Raw genomic sequence first — 19,335 nt, 5'->3', positions numbered from 1 at the left:
AAGGGCAGTGCTATGACTGTAGATCCATATCCTACAGAAAAACACCCTTGATAAACTTTTCTCAGCATGCTCTAGTCCTGTTAGTGTTTCGTTATAGCTTAGACATTACACGTTGGAATCGTGCATGGAACCAATCCCTTTGTTTTAGACAAAATAACTAGGAGACCTGTAAGCAGTACACAGTCTTAATCCCTGTATCCAATATATCCAAAGTTTGGGGTTGCTTTTCTTTGAGTTGATGAAATGGAAATTCAAATGTTACTTTGACAGTGCCATAGAAGTCTAAAGTGAGGGACTGTAAATAGAGTTTGAGCTGACATTTCAGCCTGGAAGTTAGGGAAAGGAATGAAGTGAAGCAGCCAGAGTGAATGCTCACTTGAATCCTGAGGGAAAACTTAACATTTAAAAGGCTCTTTTTTTTCTGCTGATATTGTAATTTGTAAAGCCACATCTGAAGGCCATTTGGTTTTGTACTCAAGATATCAATTCAAAACACACTCTTATTTAACACAAAACTACTTGCCATCCTCTTTTCTTACCCCATCTCTCCATTTCCCTCCTTGTCCTCGAATTCTCTGCAGTAATTCCTGAGTGCAGGTTGGAAATGAAGCTATTTACCAGCCTAGAAAGATGAAAAGTTTGGGTAACGAAGCTTGACGTGCCAAACCTGGTGTCTGCAGTTGGGAGCATTCCTCATCGTTGTTTTGTGTGCTAGCCTGGAGTTTTTAATTAAATCTGATACAGTGGTCACTCATGGCAGCCCTGTTGTGCTAGGCAGTATCACGTATCCAGAAGGAGCGTGGGCATTTGCTCTGCTTTTTAGAGCAGCATCCTGAACAGCCTCTGCAGAAGATGTTTTTTATAAGAACCTGTAAAGCAAAGCACTTCGAGGCGAATGAGATGCAGGATGCACGTCTGAGAAAATTCACTAGGACTGGAAAGTGGGAGAGTTGCCTGCGGATCTTTTCCTTTGCATTCCCTCTCAGTGTAGTATTATAAACGTTCATTAATACTTTTAGGCTTGCAGTAGTTCTGGGAGATATTAGCCTCATTTTGTGCATAAGGTCTTGGATGATCCATCTGTCCAGAGAGGTACTGTTTTATGCTGGGAAACATTTGATCAAGCCAGGCTAGCAAAGAAGTGCCTTTGGGAAGTTAGTAAAGCTGGCAGCCAAATAAAAGGCAATGTTTCATCATGTGCCTTTAGAAAATCACCCTGCTTTGCTTTGTGCTCTTGCAGCTTTGTGTTCCAGAGCGCTGTATGTAAGCCCTGCTTAGTGCTCGCTCCAGGTTGTCTCAGATTGTGATGATAAACTCACTGTGTGCCCTTGCTTGTTTATTACATTCTTGTTCCCTTCTTTCCTTCTTCTAATTCCTGTTATAATAAGCCCATTTTCAATGGAAAGTGACATTTTTATTGCCAGAGCTTTATTAGCCTCTTCCACTCCTGCAGTCCTGAAGCCAGTGTAATTTTGGTTGTATGACCTGGCAGCTGGGAGATTCAACTGCAGCATGAACAGACAAATCTAATTAGCCTAGCTGTAATCCACTTAGGGGGTGGTAGCCAAGCTAAAAACCTGTAACAGCCACAGCCATAACATCCTACCCCATATATATATTCAACAACTGCAATCTATTTCACCGTGAGTTTATTTTACAGCACATCTCTGCGCTGGTAGGCAGAGCCCTCAGAAGAGCCGATGCTTCTTTGCAGAGCAGTGCCTTGAACAGCCTCTGAAGAGGATGGTTATTGTGCTCTAGGTGGCAACATCTTCAACAAATTCCAAAGGATCTGTTACCTGCTCAAGCAATGACTAAAATATTGTGCTCATTAGCTGTATTCCAACACTGGGAATAGGCTTGTCTGTCAAAGTTGTTAAAAGAAGTGGATGATTTGTATCTGGCTGTAGGATACATAGCAGATCATGACTTTTGCTGACAGTTTTCCTGTTCTATTGGTGAATGCAAATACATATAACTTTCAAGTGGAGTTCTGGCTAAAAGGAAAAGGCAATGTAAAAAATTCTGTTGACATGAGTGGAGCCAGGATTTCAAGTATTTTCACCTTATTTTCTTTTATTAAACTGAGGTAGTAGGTCAGAAGTTCCCTGAAGTCAGAGGACCTGTGCTTATTTATGTTTGAGAGCAAGCAATTCACATTTTCTGCTAGTTAAAACCCTCTGTAAAGTTTATGTGGAGATATTGCCTTACAGGGTTTTTTTTCCCCTAGGCTGTCTCCTTCTCATGCCATTTCTTACCCAACACTTTTATCGACAGTTTTTCTCCTTTGACTTTTTTCCCAGTAAGTTCAAAGCAGCCTTCATTCCCAAGCCTTCATTCCGGTTACCATGACTTTTGGCCTTGCAACACAAGGTTTTTTAGCCTTCATAATACATTTGACATTTTTTATCAATGAAAACAAGGATAGGCTCAACATGTTGATGAGGCTTTAAAAAATGCTGTGACATAATTCCATATCTGAATGCTTTTGGCATATATAACTTTATTTCAGGTGATTCTAGACTCCAAGATAACAAATAGCTCTTTCTCAGGATGTTGTTATGCAATGACCGATACACTCCACGATGCCTTCCTTTTGAATTTTAATGATGTGCTGTTTGTAAGTCTTTCAGTATCAGGGGCTTCAGTCCTGTCCTAGCAGCTCATCTATCATAGATCTGAGAATGCAGCGAGGGGTTTGATCTTCTAGCTTATTTCAGCAAACAAAAATGTTACTATATTTTTCATGAAATAGAAACATACTGAGCACTCTCAGCCTTGTGCATGGTCATTTCACTCCTGCCTTAAGTTTTCCAGTTTAAAGTAAAACATGTTCTACGTGGGGGTTTTTTGGAGGTGAGGGAGTGGGTTTCTCTTTTTACACTCCTGGGACATGTTTCTGCCATCCTGGAAATAAGAAGTTGTTTTCCCTGAGTCCACCAATTGTCCTGGTGAAGTCTTTTTGAATACCAGGGAGACTAGCATCACCTGGGAACAAGGCTGATATAAAATAAATGAGACATTAACAGGCCTCTGGCATCTATGCTGTTATTCCCCTTGCGGAAGAGGATGATCCATACTGACCAGATGGACATAGCAGTCTTTATTTAATACTAAATGGGAATGATATATTTATGTTTGAAAGCAACAGCTGTTGGCGTTGGCAGACCTCTGTGGAATGTCATACCTGGAATCTGCATGTACAGAGTGAGACATTCAGATGTAAAATGGTTGTGCCCGTGTTCTTCAGGAAGAAGTGTTGTAGGCTAGATGGAAGTGTCCTCTTTCCTCATCCTGACTTACAAGCCACCATAAAAAATGATAACGATCTTGACTTTTGAAGTCAAACCCTTCAAGATTCTCCCACTGTTGCCACTTTAGAGGAGACAAACCGTAAAAAGTAAAAACAATCTGCAGCATACTGGAAACCCTCCGAAGACGTATCTGTGCTGCACAGCGTAGCGCAAAGCACCAGCAATAGGGCTGGCTCTGATCAAGCTTGCTTAGAACCAGCAGCAGCCTTGGCCATGGCTTTCTTCCCAGCGTATTCCTTGGTCCCAGACAGCAACCCAGCTCGCAGTACCCAATCCACTTGGGTCAGTGCCACATATGGTTCATTGTGTTGGTTGCCTTAATCACTACAATATTTCATAAATGGTGACTTCATCTTCGCAAGTCTCGATGACCTTAACACCATTAATGGGCTTAACGGTGTGCTTGGGAAGCAGTGCTACAGAAAAATTGAATCTGTTAACTTAAAACCCTAGGCTAAAAGAATAGAATTGAACTCTCACAGCACAAAAAGAGATTGTAGGGGGTTTACAGCTACCTGACAGGGATAAATTAATAAGAATTTTGTATTCAGAAACCTACATGAAGAAACTATCTGTCCTTTGAAATCAGGTTCTGCACACTTCTGGAAAAAAGAAAAAAAATACCAAGAAACCAAAACAAACCAGCTGCTCATTTAAGCTGACCAAGTGGAAAAACTTAGAAGTTTGGCCTATAGAAAGCATAAACCCAACTGGATTCTTTCTGCACAAGAGAAAACTAGATGCATGCTAAGGCACCATGAGAATACCTGCTCCATCTGTGACCTGACTTGCTCTCTGCACACTACAGGGTGTTTTGAAGTGCCATAAGTATAAGAAATACCCAACAAAAGAGTCCTGCATGTAAAATAATGCAAATCCTGGATGCTGCCTAATTCAAAAGGGATATGTAAATTCTCCAGCATTTGCCGGAGAGCTATGACTCTATTTAGTGTACTCTACTGGGAAATTCTGAGAATCTTGACAACATTTTTTTAATTAAAAAGTACTTTTTGGATACTTCAACCTTGCACATCTCACCACAGCTGACTATGGTTTGTGTATTCTCTCATATGAAAATAACTGTCTTTCCAGAGCCCAAAAGATTAACAACCTGAAATCAAGTTACATCAACATTGAGCCTTATTCTGCTCGTTTGCCCTCAGGAGACTTCAAAAGCTAATGAACTTAGCCTGGAGATTATAGACTTTCCTGTGTCATACTCGTAGCCATAGCATCCAAGTATATTAACCAACTTGACTAACATTTGGTGTGGGGGGTTCTCTCATCCTTTTGTCTCTTCCTTCCAAAGCCAATTTTCACAATTTTCAGAGAACAAAACCCAAATCATAGTCCTTTTAGATTTTGCTTTAAATCCTACAGATTTTGCTTTAAATAATTTTTTTATAAATGAAAGCATGCTAATGGCAAAACAGAACAGCAGCTCCTCTTCTCTATCTTTTCCTGTTAAATATTTCCTTCCTAGTCCAGTTCATGCATAGAGTAGCAAAACCTACTTAAAACATTCTTCCTTTTCCATCCACAGCTGCCTATGGAGCTGTGCTGGGAACCAGAGCAGGGGACTGATCGTGTTGAACCATTCTGCCTCGCAGCACAGGCAGAACCACAGTTATTCTGAAATGTTCAGGGGAACAAATGAAATGTTCAAGGAGGAACAATAATTGATATTGCCACTGGCCTCTCTCTCTTTAACCTATTTTCTTCTTTGGATCATGAGAAAGATGTTTTCATAATATTCCATATAGAAAAACAGCTTTCTGGCTACAGCTTGCCATCAGTGTGTGCTTGAAGCACAAAGTCACTGTCCTCGTGCTGTGTGAGTTTTGCACATTCAGAACTGCACGGATTTCACTTCAGCTGGCCACATGCCCATGAAAACTATTCACTGCCAGCACAGGCAGATTTATATCTAAGGGCTGACTTTCTGCCTGAAAGACAAGGATTTTGAATCCCTCCATTACTGGCTGTTTGTTGAAATATCTGCGATCTGGGGGCTTTAACAGGAGCTATATCTATGTACCTGAAGGAAGTGTTTGCACGAGTGTCTGTTGTAGGTCATGGGCTAAATTCATTTGTGGAATACCCGGACTGAATTCAAGTCATATCAGGAATAAGCTGTCTTGGTTTTGACTTTTGCTAGGTGAATGAACAGATCAGAGGAATGTGGATGTTAATCCAGCATAAGTTTGGGTGTGACATTACACCCTGCCAGATCCCCTCTGATCACTCTAAATGTATCTCAGCGCTTCAGGCTATGCTATAGCATGGATCTGCGTGGGTACCAGTAACAACTGTCACCACAGGGCAGCTTGCGGCAGCATAATCTACAGTTATCGACCGTTTGTCCTCACTTAGCATGAGCAACAAAGATTCTGGCATCAGAATTAGTGTGCATGGCTCCACGCTCTGTCTAGGTCAGAGCCCAGACATACCCGTCTGTGGAGATCCCAAACGTTTCCCACATGCACAGTTAGACTGGAGCTAGCGGATCTGACGCTCCTTGCGCCATGGGTTGCTGAGTGGGGAATGCGGCAGAGGCTGATTCACTGTCTGCAGGCAATCTGTGGTTGAGTAACTGTATCTTGCCGCTGCCTGCCTTTCTGGCTGAAGTTGGCCTGGGAGTCCTTGCAGCACATTCACACATCCTTTAGGGAAGATCTTCTTTAATATTAAAATAAACAGATGTCTTGGTGGTTTCTGATATCATAAGTATTCTTTCCTGTGAACTAATACTACTGTTATTAGTGGGTTCATATCTATTCAAAGAGTCATTTTATTCCCCTCTCCTTTTTTCATCCCACATACGTGCTGGTTTTCTAGAATCTATTTTACATATGTAAAGAACATTGCTCTTCCTGCAGTTCTTGTCAATGTGTTAAGCTGCTCCTAATGGGATTTCAGGGTCATCATGTGAGTCTGGGATGCATCTACTTGGGGATGTGCTAGTCATATGTCTACATTAAGAACTCTGTTGACAGCTATAGACTGTTGGATATCCTGAGTGCACTTTTAGGCATGAACACATGCCACCAATATAAGTATAAGGTTAGATTCCAAGTTGCCATGAAACAGAGGTATCAGAAACCATTCCTTTTAGGCACTCCAGGCAAGAAACTTGCTGGTGGGCAGAGTCTTTCCTTCTGGGCAGCTGTTTAAATGGAGGAAGAAATTAGGGATGGGGTAAGAACAGAGAGATCAACTAGGAATGGGATGAGAATGGTCCATGACCATGCTCTCCCTAAACTCACACAATCACAGCTGAAAATTGGATGAGGCTCTATTTTTTTCTATGATTAGGATGCTGTGTGAACAGGCCCTTAGAGGAAGTGCCATGGGATTGTGACAGAGAGGCTGAACACACGGACAGAATCTTGGCTATTGATTTGGGGTCCTGAAAACATTGCTGTACTACCAGACTGTGGGTTCAGGATACAGCCTGTATGAGTGTAAGCTCCCGGATTTGGGGCTTATTCTTCCTCACTAAACAAATCGCAGGCAGCTTGCTTGCCCAGATGCCAAAGGACACAGGCTGGCTACATTCACACAGTACAGCTGGGTTTTCTGTTGTGTGCGTGTGACTCTTAACACATAGGTACTACTTTTTGCACGGGTTTGGGGTTTTTTTCAGTTCAAGATTCTGGAAGTAGTGTGAGAACTATGATGTAGCCCATCAAAATGGTGTTTTCACTGTATGAATATAAAGATGCTGCATGCCTCGGGATGTGCCGTGAATGCATACTGGGAATTCCTGAGGGTGCAAAGTCTCCTGGAGCAGCGTAAGGCAAGGAAACCAGCATGGTGCAGTCTTGCCTATGTTACCTAATAAGCCCTGGAACTTGTTTTTCCCAGAAGTGAGTCTGAGCGTTGCCCTGAAGTCTGCTAATTAGCACAGCCCACGACTGCACGGGAGACAGCTAACGGTTGCATGGTATTGACTGTAACCACCAGTGCTTAAGCCCCTGAATTTACCCTGTTCCATTTTTAGCAGCATACCCACAATCTGAGAGACTACAGGGGAATTTTCTGAGGCTGGAGTTACATTGTGCATTGGTATACACTTTGGGTTTATGAGCTAAAGACAAATGCTGACTATGTAAATGGTGTAGTGCGGTGGCATGCAAAGGTACCAGCCCTGAGCCCAGTAAGAGGTTGCCAAGCTAAATGTATTGTTCCGCTTGTGTTATGTTCCTTCACCAGGGCTGATGGACACAGCTGTACTAAGCTAGCCAGCACATTTTGCCTGGAAAGGATGCATTGTATTGTATAGAAAAAACCCACCCATTAGTCAGCACTGTGGTAAATTCTTTCTCCCTTCCGTACTTTCTGAAAACTTCTCTTGTGTACTTTGCTGTGACCTTTCTCTAGCAAGTCACCTCATTCCCATCCCTCTCCAGCCATGCTTTTCCCTAAACTGTTCTGCTTTCCAGTACGTGCTTCCAGTCACTGTTTTCTCAAATTTGCTAGCCCTGATCTCTGCTGTTAGCCAGCCCACCCACTTGCAAATGCAGCTGCCTTTGGGAGTACCTGCCGCCCTCACTGAGGAGCTTCCTTGCAGACACAGAGTCCTCTAGGGAGCAACAGCAAGCTTCTCGAAATGTGGGGAGGAATATCAAATTCTCATGCTCCGTGTTATGAAATAGCCTCCTACTACAAGGAGAAATAAACACTTCTCTTACAAGCAATGTATTCATTATTTGTGCCTTCTAGGGGTTCCTTCTACTGATACCTGCCTCTGGGACACATAAATCACCAGTTTAACTTGATCTGTGTATTTTCTAGTCTTCTGTTTTCAGAGCAGTGAACATGTTGGCATTTATCCAGTCAATCTCCCCTTAGCAGTACAGTTATTTTGTTACAGCTCTCTTGAATGCAGTATCTGTACATTTGTTCACATATTAGATTATGGTAACATTAAAAATATTCCTTTAACCTTGTTTCACTCAGGACTTAGAAGAACAGTCTGATTTATCTGCTTCATGGGTGGTACTTCAGGCAGTTAATTAACCAAAGCATAAACTACATTATTTACCTTGACTGTCTCTTTGCGCCTGCCAATAACGTTTAATGTTTCAAATTGAAATTGGCCAGAGAAATGGAAGAATGTGCTCTCTGGTTTATTATCCTCCAATAGGACATTCCACCAGTTCACAAATTCACACTGCTCCTGATTCTCCACCTTCTTGCGCTACTTTTAAGCCAGAGAAGGAACCTGCTGTGTATCGCAGAACCAGAGAGGAGCGGGCACCAGCAGTACCAAAAGCTCCCCCAGTGGTACCCCCGGTCAGCACAGGTAGCCTGCACTTGCCGGGGCAGGGCAATGTTGCCAGGTTTGTACCTTAATAGAAAATCTTTCTCCCATCCTAAACCTGATAATCCTGGACGTGCGATCAAGGCTACAGTTGATATGTTAAAACAAATACTAGAGACACGGTACCAGCCTTGAAAACGGTTCTAGCCTGACTGGTTGGAACCAGATAGAAAAAGAGCATCTGAGATCAGAGAAGGAAACAAAACTGTGCCTGAGCCTCTAAATGGCAGGAGCACAGAGAGGACATGCTCCCTCCCAGACTCCTGGAGGCCAGCAGCAGCAGCCCGAAAGCGTGAGACGTAATTCACTCAATTAAAATTGTGAAAGCAAATCAGGACTGCATTTAGCAAAATTCTTCCCCATGTTTTTCCTTGTATCAGCATTAGGGAAAGTAGCTGCTGTGTAAACAGGCAGTACCTCTGCCTTACAGTGAAGTGCAAGAGAAGTGTTTGTGAGAGAGTCTTTCTTACATGGTCATAATATGGAATTGACAACTACTGATGTAGTGGGAACTGAACTGAACTGAACTGAAACTCTGATCTGTAAGTATCAAAGTTTCCTTTAAAATTCGTCTTGTGAAAGAGCAGTCCCCATGAGATTTAACCCTTCAGAAAAAAGCTGGAGGATGCAGATTTCCTTCCATGGGACTTGATGCTATAAATCCAAGCTGCTAGGTGTCTACCTCTGTTAGTCTCAGGGTGAGACTGCAAATTTGCCTGCCTTTAAAAATTTCCCTTGACCTTATGCAGCTAAGGAGCCTTCATTCTTTTGACAAGTTTGCTTCACATCTTTAGAAAAGGCAACTTTGCCAGCATAGCTTTCAGAAGTTCCAGTTGTCAGTAATGATGTTTTAACGTGGATAATAAAAAGGTCAAACTATGTTTGTTTTCATAGAATCATAGAGTCATTTAGGTTGGAAAAGACCTTTAAGATCATCAAGTCCAACCTTTTCAAACCCTAGGACTGGACTTAGAAAACAGTGGGAGGTACTCCATTTCACCAGAACAACTAAAACAGCTGAAGTGGATGGATGCTAGACTGCAACCCAAGAGCGAGCAGAGTGTTAAATTCCTGGTTCAGACAGTGACTTCTTGTGCAACCCTGGCCAACAACTTCAGAACAGGAATACCCTTTGTGATTATTCACAAAGTAGGTGAATACTTGTCTCCTGACCAAAGTGCTTTGGGAAGAGAAATGTGGTGGTTTAGGTGTAGGTGGACCATCTTTTGCTCCTGGAATCCAGCAGTGAAGTAACTATTCTTTATTCCAAATAACCATAAAAAGCAGCAAAGTTTATTGCGGGAAGGAAAAATTTTGCTGTAACAATAGCAACAATCTCCTAAGTGACAGGCAGTACGCCAGTCTGGTCAGAAAGACATAACAATGATTGCATGTAGATGTAGACAGCACAGTAAGCACAATTTGGTCTGCTTGTGAGAAACCTTCAAAAAAACTTCTACTTAGGTTTGATATGTTGAGTATGGCCCCAAACCTAAGGCATCTGTACAGCTGCTGACTTCATTACTTGGCATCCTCTGGGTGTCTGACTGTAGGGGCCAGTCTCCCAGAAGAAGTAAACTGGGTGCCTTGGCTCATGCTCATTTCCATCCATGAGACTGCTGTTTCTTTGTCTTGGCTATCGCTTCCAACTATCTCGGACTCTCAGTGTGTTCAAAAGGAGGGGAGAATTAAAGGGAAACACAGCAGGTGGGGGAAATCGTTTCAATTTAGAAACAATCTGAGCACCACAAATTCTATCAGAAAAATATCCAAAACAAGATCCAGGAAAAGGGAGTCTTCACACTGAAATAAACAGTTGGATATCCATTTGGAGCGTGTCATTTTAACTGAAGAGGCTTTCAGGTTGCTCTGCACTTAAAGCTTGCCAAGGCCATGGGTGAAAGGGCAGCTTGGGAAAAAGATTGTTTTAGTTTGCTTGCTAACAGCACTTCAGAAATAATGGATTGTGAATGATGTATAAGGTTTGACAAGGCCTGTGGGCCATCCATCATCTGATACGTAGAGTCTTTATGTGTGCAAGCGTGGAGCCAAGATGAAATTGTGGAAGTGCTGACTGTGCTTTAGTGTCCCTAAAAAAAATTCTCTGGGTTAACTAAGTGCTCTTTTGAAGACCCCTAAAAGTCTGACTACAACTTAAGTAATAACAAAAGAACTGGCCTGTGGTAGAAGTGCTTATAAACCATCATGTATTATCAGGTACTCCAGAATAGATTTTCGTGGAGTTTGTGGACAAAACTCAGCTTTCAAAGAGCAGAAAACCACCCCATCCCCCAAATTTTTAAAGTTTAAGTATAGTTCACTTCACTATGCCTTTTCAATCCTCTTTTCTAGGCTTTCAAATATAAACCCAACATACTAAATTAATCTGGAACAGCACTTGACATTTTTAAAAGTTGATTGACCTAACATGGTGGGGCTTTTGCAGGCTGCAAGTTCAAAAGCTTAATTAGCATTTGAACTTCTCATTCTGATTTTCAATAGGAAGAGTGTGTAATTTATGTAATGTTTTGAACAAACAGTGAGGAGAGGTCAGGGCAGAAAGACAGAACACCATTTCCCATTCATTTTTGGAAACCAGAAATCATCAGACATATCTTCTCTGGCAGCAAAGCTCATTGAAGAAATTTCAGATTGCCTACTGCATCTCACTTGCCTTCAGTAGCACTGAGGCCACTGTCCACACACGGTTCTGAACAAGATTGCTGAAGTGATCTCACCTAAAAGTAACTTATTTTTGTGTAAGGAGTTTTTTAGCCCAGTCTGTGTGCGGCTTCAAGAGGAGTTATACTGGCACAGAGGGAATGGGATGGGGGCAGCAGCAGTGAGCAGGCTGGGTGTATACGAGACCTTTCTAAACTGTCCAGAAAAAAATAATTATCAGACACCAGTGTCATCCTAGAATTCTTAGGTGACTCTGAACAAGTGATTTCTCAGAAACTTGTCATAACACAATGGACTACATTTTGTGCTGGCAATGGTGACATCTTCATTTTCCTTATCCTAGAAAGTTCTACCTTTAATAGTGACATAGTTTGGAGGGCCATGTTCAGCTAAATCTCCAGTGCAAAAACTAAGGATGGGTTTATGATTTCTTTATACATGTTCAGTAGTACTTGATAAACCATTAAACCATCCCTTGAAAACATGAAATATATTCATGAAGTGCTACAGAAGTAAGGAAAAGTATCAGCTTGTCCCAGATGGTGGAGGATCACAGGAACAGTCTGAGCCAGCATCTTCTGATCATCTGTTTTGTGAGACCTGGCTACAAATGTCCTGTCTTTGTGGTCTTTCTGTTTTGTATTAGGAACCAGCTTTAAAATATGTAAATGTTCATTTTGGAGTTTTTAAGAATACAAAATGTTAATGAAGTATTCTGCTCCAGAGGGAAATCCATCAGTGAATGGATTCATCAGCACGGGTAACATCCTAGACAAATGTTATCTGGGAGAATAGAAAAATGTAGTGGGAATACTCACTGGTTAAGAATGCTGCTGCTGTCATCTCATGTAATTTATTAATGTTTGGTGTCCTCAGAAAAGCATAAGGGCATTAGGCCCCTAAATTCCATGAGGATTCACTGGGACTTGGTTACGCTACTTCCACGGACTGTTTTGTAAACAAACCCCGTTACAGTCACCTTTGCTTTTCAGCACATATGCACAGCCTTCTCTTGTCACTGCTGAGGAAACATGATCTTGTGCAGATGTGGATACTTGACTTCTGCTCTGGCGTAGCATGAAATCTTGTTGTGTTGCACTTAGTGTATAAATTGCATAGTAACATGTTATCAATATACTAACCCCACAAGAATTTAAAGTTATTCTCACACAAGCTGAGCACACTGTGGTGCTCCTTTCAAATTACTGAACCTCACTTTCTTCCACTGCTCTGCACTACAGTGATGCTGTAGCAAAAGCAGGCAGGCTACCTCAGAGTCACTGACCATGGAAAACTGTGGCTTATGAGTCAGACTGTAACCTGCTTACTGAGCAGAGTAACTCAGCAATGCTACAGCTGGGACTCAGAAGACTCTGTGACCTGTCCTATTCTTGACCCAAGACATCTAAAAGCCTGGGCCTGGGTTGCCTCCAAGGCACTGACTAGTTCTGACTCGAGCCCTCGAGCCCAGGGAGCAAAGCTGCTGGTGGAGGCCACCAGCCCTGAGGCTATTCCCTGCGGAGATCAGTTAGCGTCTACTTTTAGCCCATTTCAGCTCTCAGTGTGAGATCCACCCACCAGTTCGAAAAGGTCTCTCCAGAGCAACAACCCCTCCACAAGCACTTCAGACTACCACAGCAAAGAAAAAGAAAAAAAACAGCAGAGAAATAAAGAGGAAGAGATGTGCATATGAATTGTGAGGGTGTGAGAGCCCTGAGGGGACTAATAGTCTTAATGGCCCTGACCAGCCTCACCTCAGGCCTCCACCTGCCCATGGGCTCAGGACATCATTCAAGCTCCATCCTGGGACGTTGCTCCTAGCTCAAGTTACGCTGCAGGGTTGCTGGTTTCTAGCTCAGCCACAGCCACACTGAGCCATGGACCTCACTGATCCAGACCCCAACCTGTGAATCGACTTCCTGGCTTGGACTTAAAGCTGTGTCGTCAGTATGAACCTGTCTGCCATTGCTGGACTGTGTCTGACTCTGCTCACCATCACTGAACCTAATCCTGAATTGCTGACTTGTACTTGCTCCTGGCTTGGCCTTGAACCTGATTCATCACTAGGAACTTGTCCGGTGGTTGAGACTCTTGATTGAACCTGGCCACCACCCCCTGTCCTGTCTTACTCACCTTGCTCAGGGGCTGGTGAGGCTCCTTTTCTGCTGGCCCTGGCTTCACATCCCTTTGGAAGCAGCTGACACTACTGTGCCCTGAGAGAGGAGACCATGAAGGAATTTGGATATCTATGCCAGCACGCCCATGAGCTTGTTGCACCCGAACTTATGAAAGAGTCTCTGTTATGCATTTGCTTGCAGGGAACCAGTCTTGAAGACCCAGGTGATTCCTCCCAGTTTAGCATGCTGCTAAAACACACGTGTATTGAAGGTAAATTCTGAATGACCTAGAATATCCTAAAGAAATGCCCAGCGAAACAAGGGAACTATATTGCACTTACCACTGAGAAGTGCACATTTAAAAGTGTGTGTTTGAGAAATCCTTCTTGTGAGATTATGGGGTATTTGGGAATAACTCTTCTGGTGTGCTTAGAAAGCTAAAGCTCTGGAGAGTAGGTTGGCGGGAGCAGTTTTTACTGTTAGTCTTATTCAGGTTCCTAAGCTGATTAAATGAGGCTTTGGCTAATGTGTGTCATGTCTCAACACCGTGAGGATGAAGTGTTTCATGAGTTTCAGGAGCCAGAGCAGACTTTAGTTACATCATAAGAACTCCGGTTACACTTTAAAGGCAGTTACCTCTGCTTCTCGCTAGTTGTTTCTGTCAGCTCTGTCCTCTAAAGTCATTTCTGTTGGTAGGTACCATGACCCAAGTTCCAGAAGGGATTGGGGAATGCAGAATTAAGTGCTGCTATTCTGTATATACGCTGCATGGAAAGACTTTGATGCTCCAGAGTTGAAAAGAGGAAAAAAAGCTCTGAGCAGGGAGCTATCGCCTCCAGTAAGTCAGAAAACGCTGGGGACAGGCTGCGGTTTACATCTCACCCCCTTCAATATCTTGAAAGAGGGTCCTTTCCACTGAATGTGAGCTGTTACTCTTTTTTTGTCTTGTTCTATTCTTAAAGTATCCTCAGACTAGACAGTGCAATCAAGATCTGACCCCCTTCTCCAGCCACAAGGCAACAGCTCATCCTTATCCCCCTCATTTGTGTAATTGAAGAGCTGTAAATGTCTACAAAGCACAACAGCTTTAAGCAGAAGCAAAGTGAAAATTCCTTGCCCCTCCAGTGTGGAGCAGCCTCCTGTTTCAGGCACTGCCCTAAGGAGTGAGAGCTCTGATGTTCAGACTACTAAAAATGATATTTGGGAACAGAAGTGAGATTAAAGTCACTAAGTTTTCTCCTTTCAGTACAGAATAGATCAAGGCTTCATTATTTACTGTGCAGGAAGGAGTGACACAAACAATAGATTAGGAACTAAAAACCATGACGTGTTGTCTTTCGCCCAAAAAGAATAATTATTTTAGATAAGGCACTTGGCAGAAAGACCATGCGTCGTCTAATCTAGGAAGGATGTCGTTATTTAGCCTCAGTTATCTCCCCAGTACTGTTTAAAAATTCTAGCCTCCTAGTAAATTAGAAATAAAGACCAGTTAGCCCAGTGCTGAAGGTCACTGTGATATGCAGTTGGCCTGTGTGAAAGTCATAGGATTTTCTGTGAAAGAAATCTATTTCTGCTAAACAGATTTTTATACAGAATGGATTGTTTTTGCCAAACTGGACTGGTTTTCAAAATCACAACAAAAATAAAAAGAAAAACCCTGGAATTACGAGCCTACACCCATTTCTGTATGAATATTTTACACGTACTTAATGTGGACACGTATCTACTTAGAAAATGGAGTGAGACAAACAGCTCATTTCAAATAGGCCACCAAAGAACTGTTGGCTCACTTTAATGTTCATATGTTGTTTGCCTGCAACAAATTCACTAAGAACATCCCTCATTTTGTTAATACTTCTGTTTTAATGTGTGTACAGAGTTCTCTAGTTGGACAGGAAGATTCTTCTGAGGCCAAATTAAGATATTCCTCTTTTTTGTGAGAAAGTTGGGGTCTGATTTTTCTGCATATTAATTACTTGCAGTGAAAAGAGACTTTCAGACCCCTCTGACCCAGCAATATAGCACATGCCCTTTGTATTTGCTTTGTGACAGGAAAGGCAAATTCAAAACTCACTACTGCTTTTTGAGGCCTGATTCTCTGCTTAAACTGGCTTACATGAGTGATTTCGCTAGGATTATTGCTGATCTATGCTGCTGTGTTTGAGGGGAGGATCAAGATGGTTGATATTTAGCTAGCTAAACAGAGACACATGGAGGGAGAAGGAAAGAGGCATAACTGTACACTTACAGAAATGTGGAAGCCAGTACTGTACCGTATACTTGTGAACAGACCACATAGCCCTTATGTCACCTGTCAGTGCATCGACACTCCTATCAGTCAGAACAAATAACCCTAAAATCAGATTACAATGCTTTCCTATTTTTGAAATCTTTTATCTAAGAAATGCAAAGCTGAAGGAATTCTTTGCTGGAAGCCTCATAATCCCTAGAGTGTTTTGCATCGTGTGTATTTCCCCAAAATCATTTTCATATGAGTATTGGAATGCTCTGCAAAATCTCTCTATTTGCCTTTGGGGATGTTCCAAAACTCTTCCAGAAAGTCTAAAGTTTCAGGGATTTTCTGGGATTGTTTGACTTCAACTGGAACGTGCCTCACTTTACTCCAGACAGAAGAGAAATAAAGCCAGCGTGTTTCTCCGGAAGCCGAGCCCATGTATATAAACACAGCGCTTCCACTGGTAACTCTTTGTTGTAGAAGACTGCAAGCGTGTGTTTGTGCACAAGAGAGACCCCTTTTGCACTCAGGTTAGCGGATCATTATCATGATATGGAAAATCCATAAAGCACAAGGAAATAAGTTTATAGAGTAAAGAATTTTTTGCCTGAAGGGTGGCAGTTCACTGGCCAGTTGTTTTCCTGCAAACAAGTATGTCCTTGTCAGAGTTGGGTTACAAAAAGGGGAAAAGGGAAATATGTGTGGGAGGACTAGCAAAAGAAAATTTTCAAAGATCATGAAGTCTAAGATGATGTACGTGATGGTTGTGGAAAACATGTCCTTGACTGCCAAGAGCCAGCTGGGAAACAGACTTCCATGGCAGATGACGTGAATCCAATGTCTTTAAGCAATGTGACAAAACCATTGTTTTACGAAACTCTTCCTCTGTAGCAAGATGACATTAGCAATGAGGCCCAATCAGCGAGGAGGAAGGAGGGCATATGTTTTCATGTAAAACTGAATGTTCTAGAGGAAAAGCTTTCCTTTGAGGAAGACTCATTAGCAAGGGATGTAAATATCTAACGAGTTTTTTTTCAGCTGTAACCTGCCAAAATATTCATTAAATATTTAGCCAGAAGTTCTTAGTATCTTTCATTTAAAAATGCATGCTCTTCAAGATGAAAGCAGCTGAAATTCTTTTTAAAAGTATCTTACTTCTCCACTGAAAAATTGTAAGCAACCCTGCATATGAAAATGGCACTCATACTTGTCCACTCCACCAAGAAGTGAAACTCATCAAGCAATTATTAAAACTTAGTAAGTGACCGACACAAGTAGAGAAATACCCAAGTAAACTATTGGCTCCCCAGCCCATGTACGTGGCCCTATCTCATTCACTAAAGAGTTCACTAATGCAATGCAGATTCCTTGGACGGTGCAATGGGAAGCATCTTAAAAATCCTTAAACAGAGGAGTAGCTGGGACAAGGTATAAAAGCTTAATAAAAAGTCTTTTCAGTCATGTATTAAAAAATGGCAGCTGAAACCTTCTGAGAGAGATGGAAGTCTCTCTTTAAAGTCTTGCTACTGCAGGATTCCCTGGTCGCAAGAAAAATAGAGAAAGGAAATACAGATAGGTAGAAAAAAAAATCTCCTCTTTCTTTAGCTATGGATTATGTTTGAAGACAAATTTTGGTAGCCTATTCATATTTCACCTGAATGGCTCAAGTTTTCACCTCTTATCCCAAATTAAATGTAAAAGGATTTCAAAGCTTCATTACTCCTATCTGAGCTGTACCTACTCTTTTTTCTTTTATCATACAATAAACTACCCAGTAAGCTTCTGCCTGTCTAGCTTTGGTGGTTATGAAGGTCACTGAAAGGGTATCTATTGCAATTTTGCAGTCTTCTGGAAATCTAAGCATGTCAAATTTTCTAGGTGCTTGTAGCACTGACTTGGCACGCATGCAGTAACTGAGCAAATCAAGTATCTGTTTCTCCCTCCCAGAATATTACATGGGGGGCTTGCAGAATCAATAAGACTTAAAGAATTTTAGGGTTTTACCTTTGGGCTCTACTGCATTCTTCTGGTGTTCACTTATGTGGGGTTCACCTAGCACAAGCTGTGCCATGCATTCTTTAAGGTTCCTTGTTATATTTAAAATCCTGAAAAAGCTGTGATGGCAGAAAGCAGTAAACTCAAACTGGTTGCTGACAGAATAGCTGCTCATTTGGCAGCCTAATTGGTACCAGGCAGTGATGAGCTACTGTCAAAGCCTAACACTTTGGTCATTCATTTCAAGAGGACTAAGGGGACCTTGATCTTCTGGCATTTTGCAGATTATGTACCAAATGGCTGCTATGAGGAAGGTCTTTGATATCATCCAAAGTCAATGCCAATCGCTTAATGCACAGCTGTAGCTGAGCTGTAGGTCAGTTCACAAGGCCAGTACAGAAGAAGACTTCATTAAAAATTCACATACATTTTGAGGACACATAGACATATGAAGGATGTCTTTGAAGGAAAACCTAAAATAGGATTAAAAAATATTCCACTGTATTATGGGTCCTGATCAGCAGACCCCTCGATTCCATTCTCACAAGGACGGCGTTTTCTGGTCTGGATAATTTAGAGAAAGCATGAATAGCCCAGCCTGTAGAAAAGGCTAAGGGATAGATAACCACTAAGAGCCAAATGTTCATCTTTGTCAGCAGTAGTGACATTGATGGTAACTACACTGCAGTAGGGACAGAGTCTGCTTTCTACAGAAACCTTCAGCTGCAGCCTGTGAGAATTTCACCAGCCCTGAAAGTTTTCCTGAAACAGGGGGAATGGGACATGACTTATAACGCGTTCTTGTTAGACATACTGATCTGCTTGAGATGAAACCAAAGATATGAGGAAAATAATTCCAAGGAACTTTTGTTTGTCTTACTGAATCAATTGCATAAAGTCTGGCACAACGAAGCGTTTACTGTAGGTTATTTTGACAAGTTTAAAGATGCACCATGTTTCCAGTGCCTTTCAGAGGGGACTCCTTCCTGCCAAACTTTTTTTATAATATTTACTCAGGGGAAGCAGTGTGTGTTCCACAGAGTGATCCAGATTCACTGCTTGCATAGATCCACGGAAGTCAGTGAAACTATGTCGCCGACAAAGAAAATGGTCTCTTCGTTCTTCACAAGGCTGAGAGAAAATTGCATACAAGTAGGAGAGTGTATGAGAAAGATCAGGATGTGACCACTAAAGATAGAGTCCACTTGACAGACTTGCCCCTTTTTTTAACTTCCTAAGTTTCTTTGTTAGCACCATCTACCATATTATTAATCAAGTTGTCTTTCTGCATCTCCATTTGCTTCTTATTGGTTAATATTTACCTTGTGCCATGTCTCTTCGGAGGGTAGAAAGATGGGGTTTTCATACCTGTGGCTATCAGTGTCACCGAAATCGGGAAGAACGAACCTTGTAACACCAATGTAGTGTTAAAAGGCAGGCATTCTTTATTCATGGGGGATCGCTCCACCTAACGTGCATACCATCAAGTGGCAACTTGCCCATTTATATGTAGCAAAGTATTACATATGTATCAAGTTTTCCGATATGCCTATACATATGCATAACCTATCTCCGCTTTGTATTAAAATTAGCTTCAGGAGGTCATTTCCATAAGTCCCTCCCCACTGCACCTGCTCAGTGCCTCCTGGTGGTGGTCGTCAGCGG

The sequence above is a fragment of the Egretta garzetta genome, unplaced genomic scaffold, assembly GCF_000687185.1.
Source record: "Egretta garzetta isolate BGI_Z169 unplaced genomic scaffold, ASM68718v1 scaffold190, whole genome shotgun sequence".
NCBI lineage: Eukaryota > Metazoa > Chordata > Aves > Pelecaniformes > Ardeidae > Egretta > Egretta garzetta.
The sequence above is the reverse complement of the archived record's forward strand: the minus strand, read 5'-3'. Positions refer to the sequence as shown.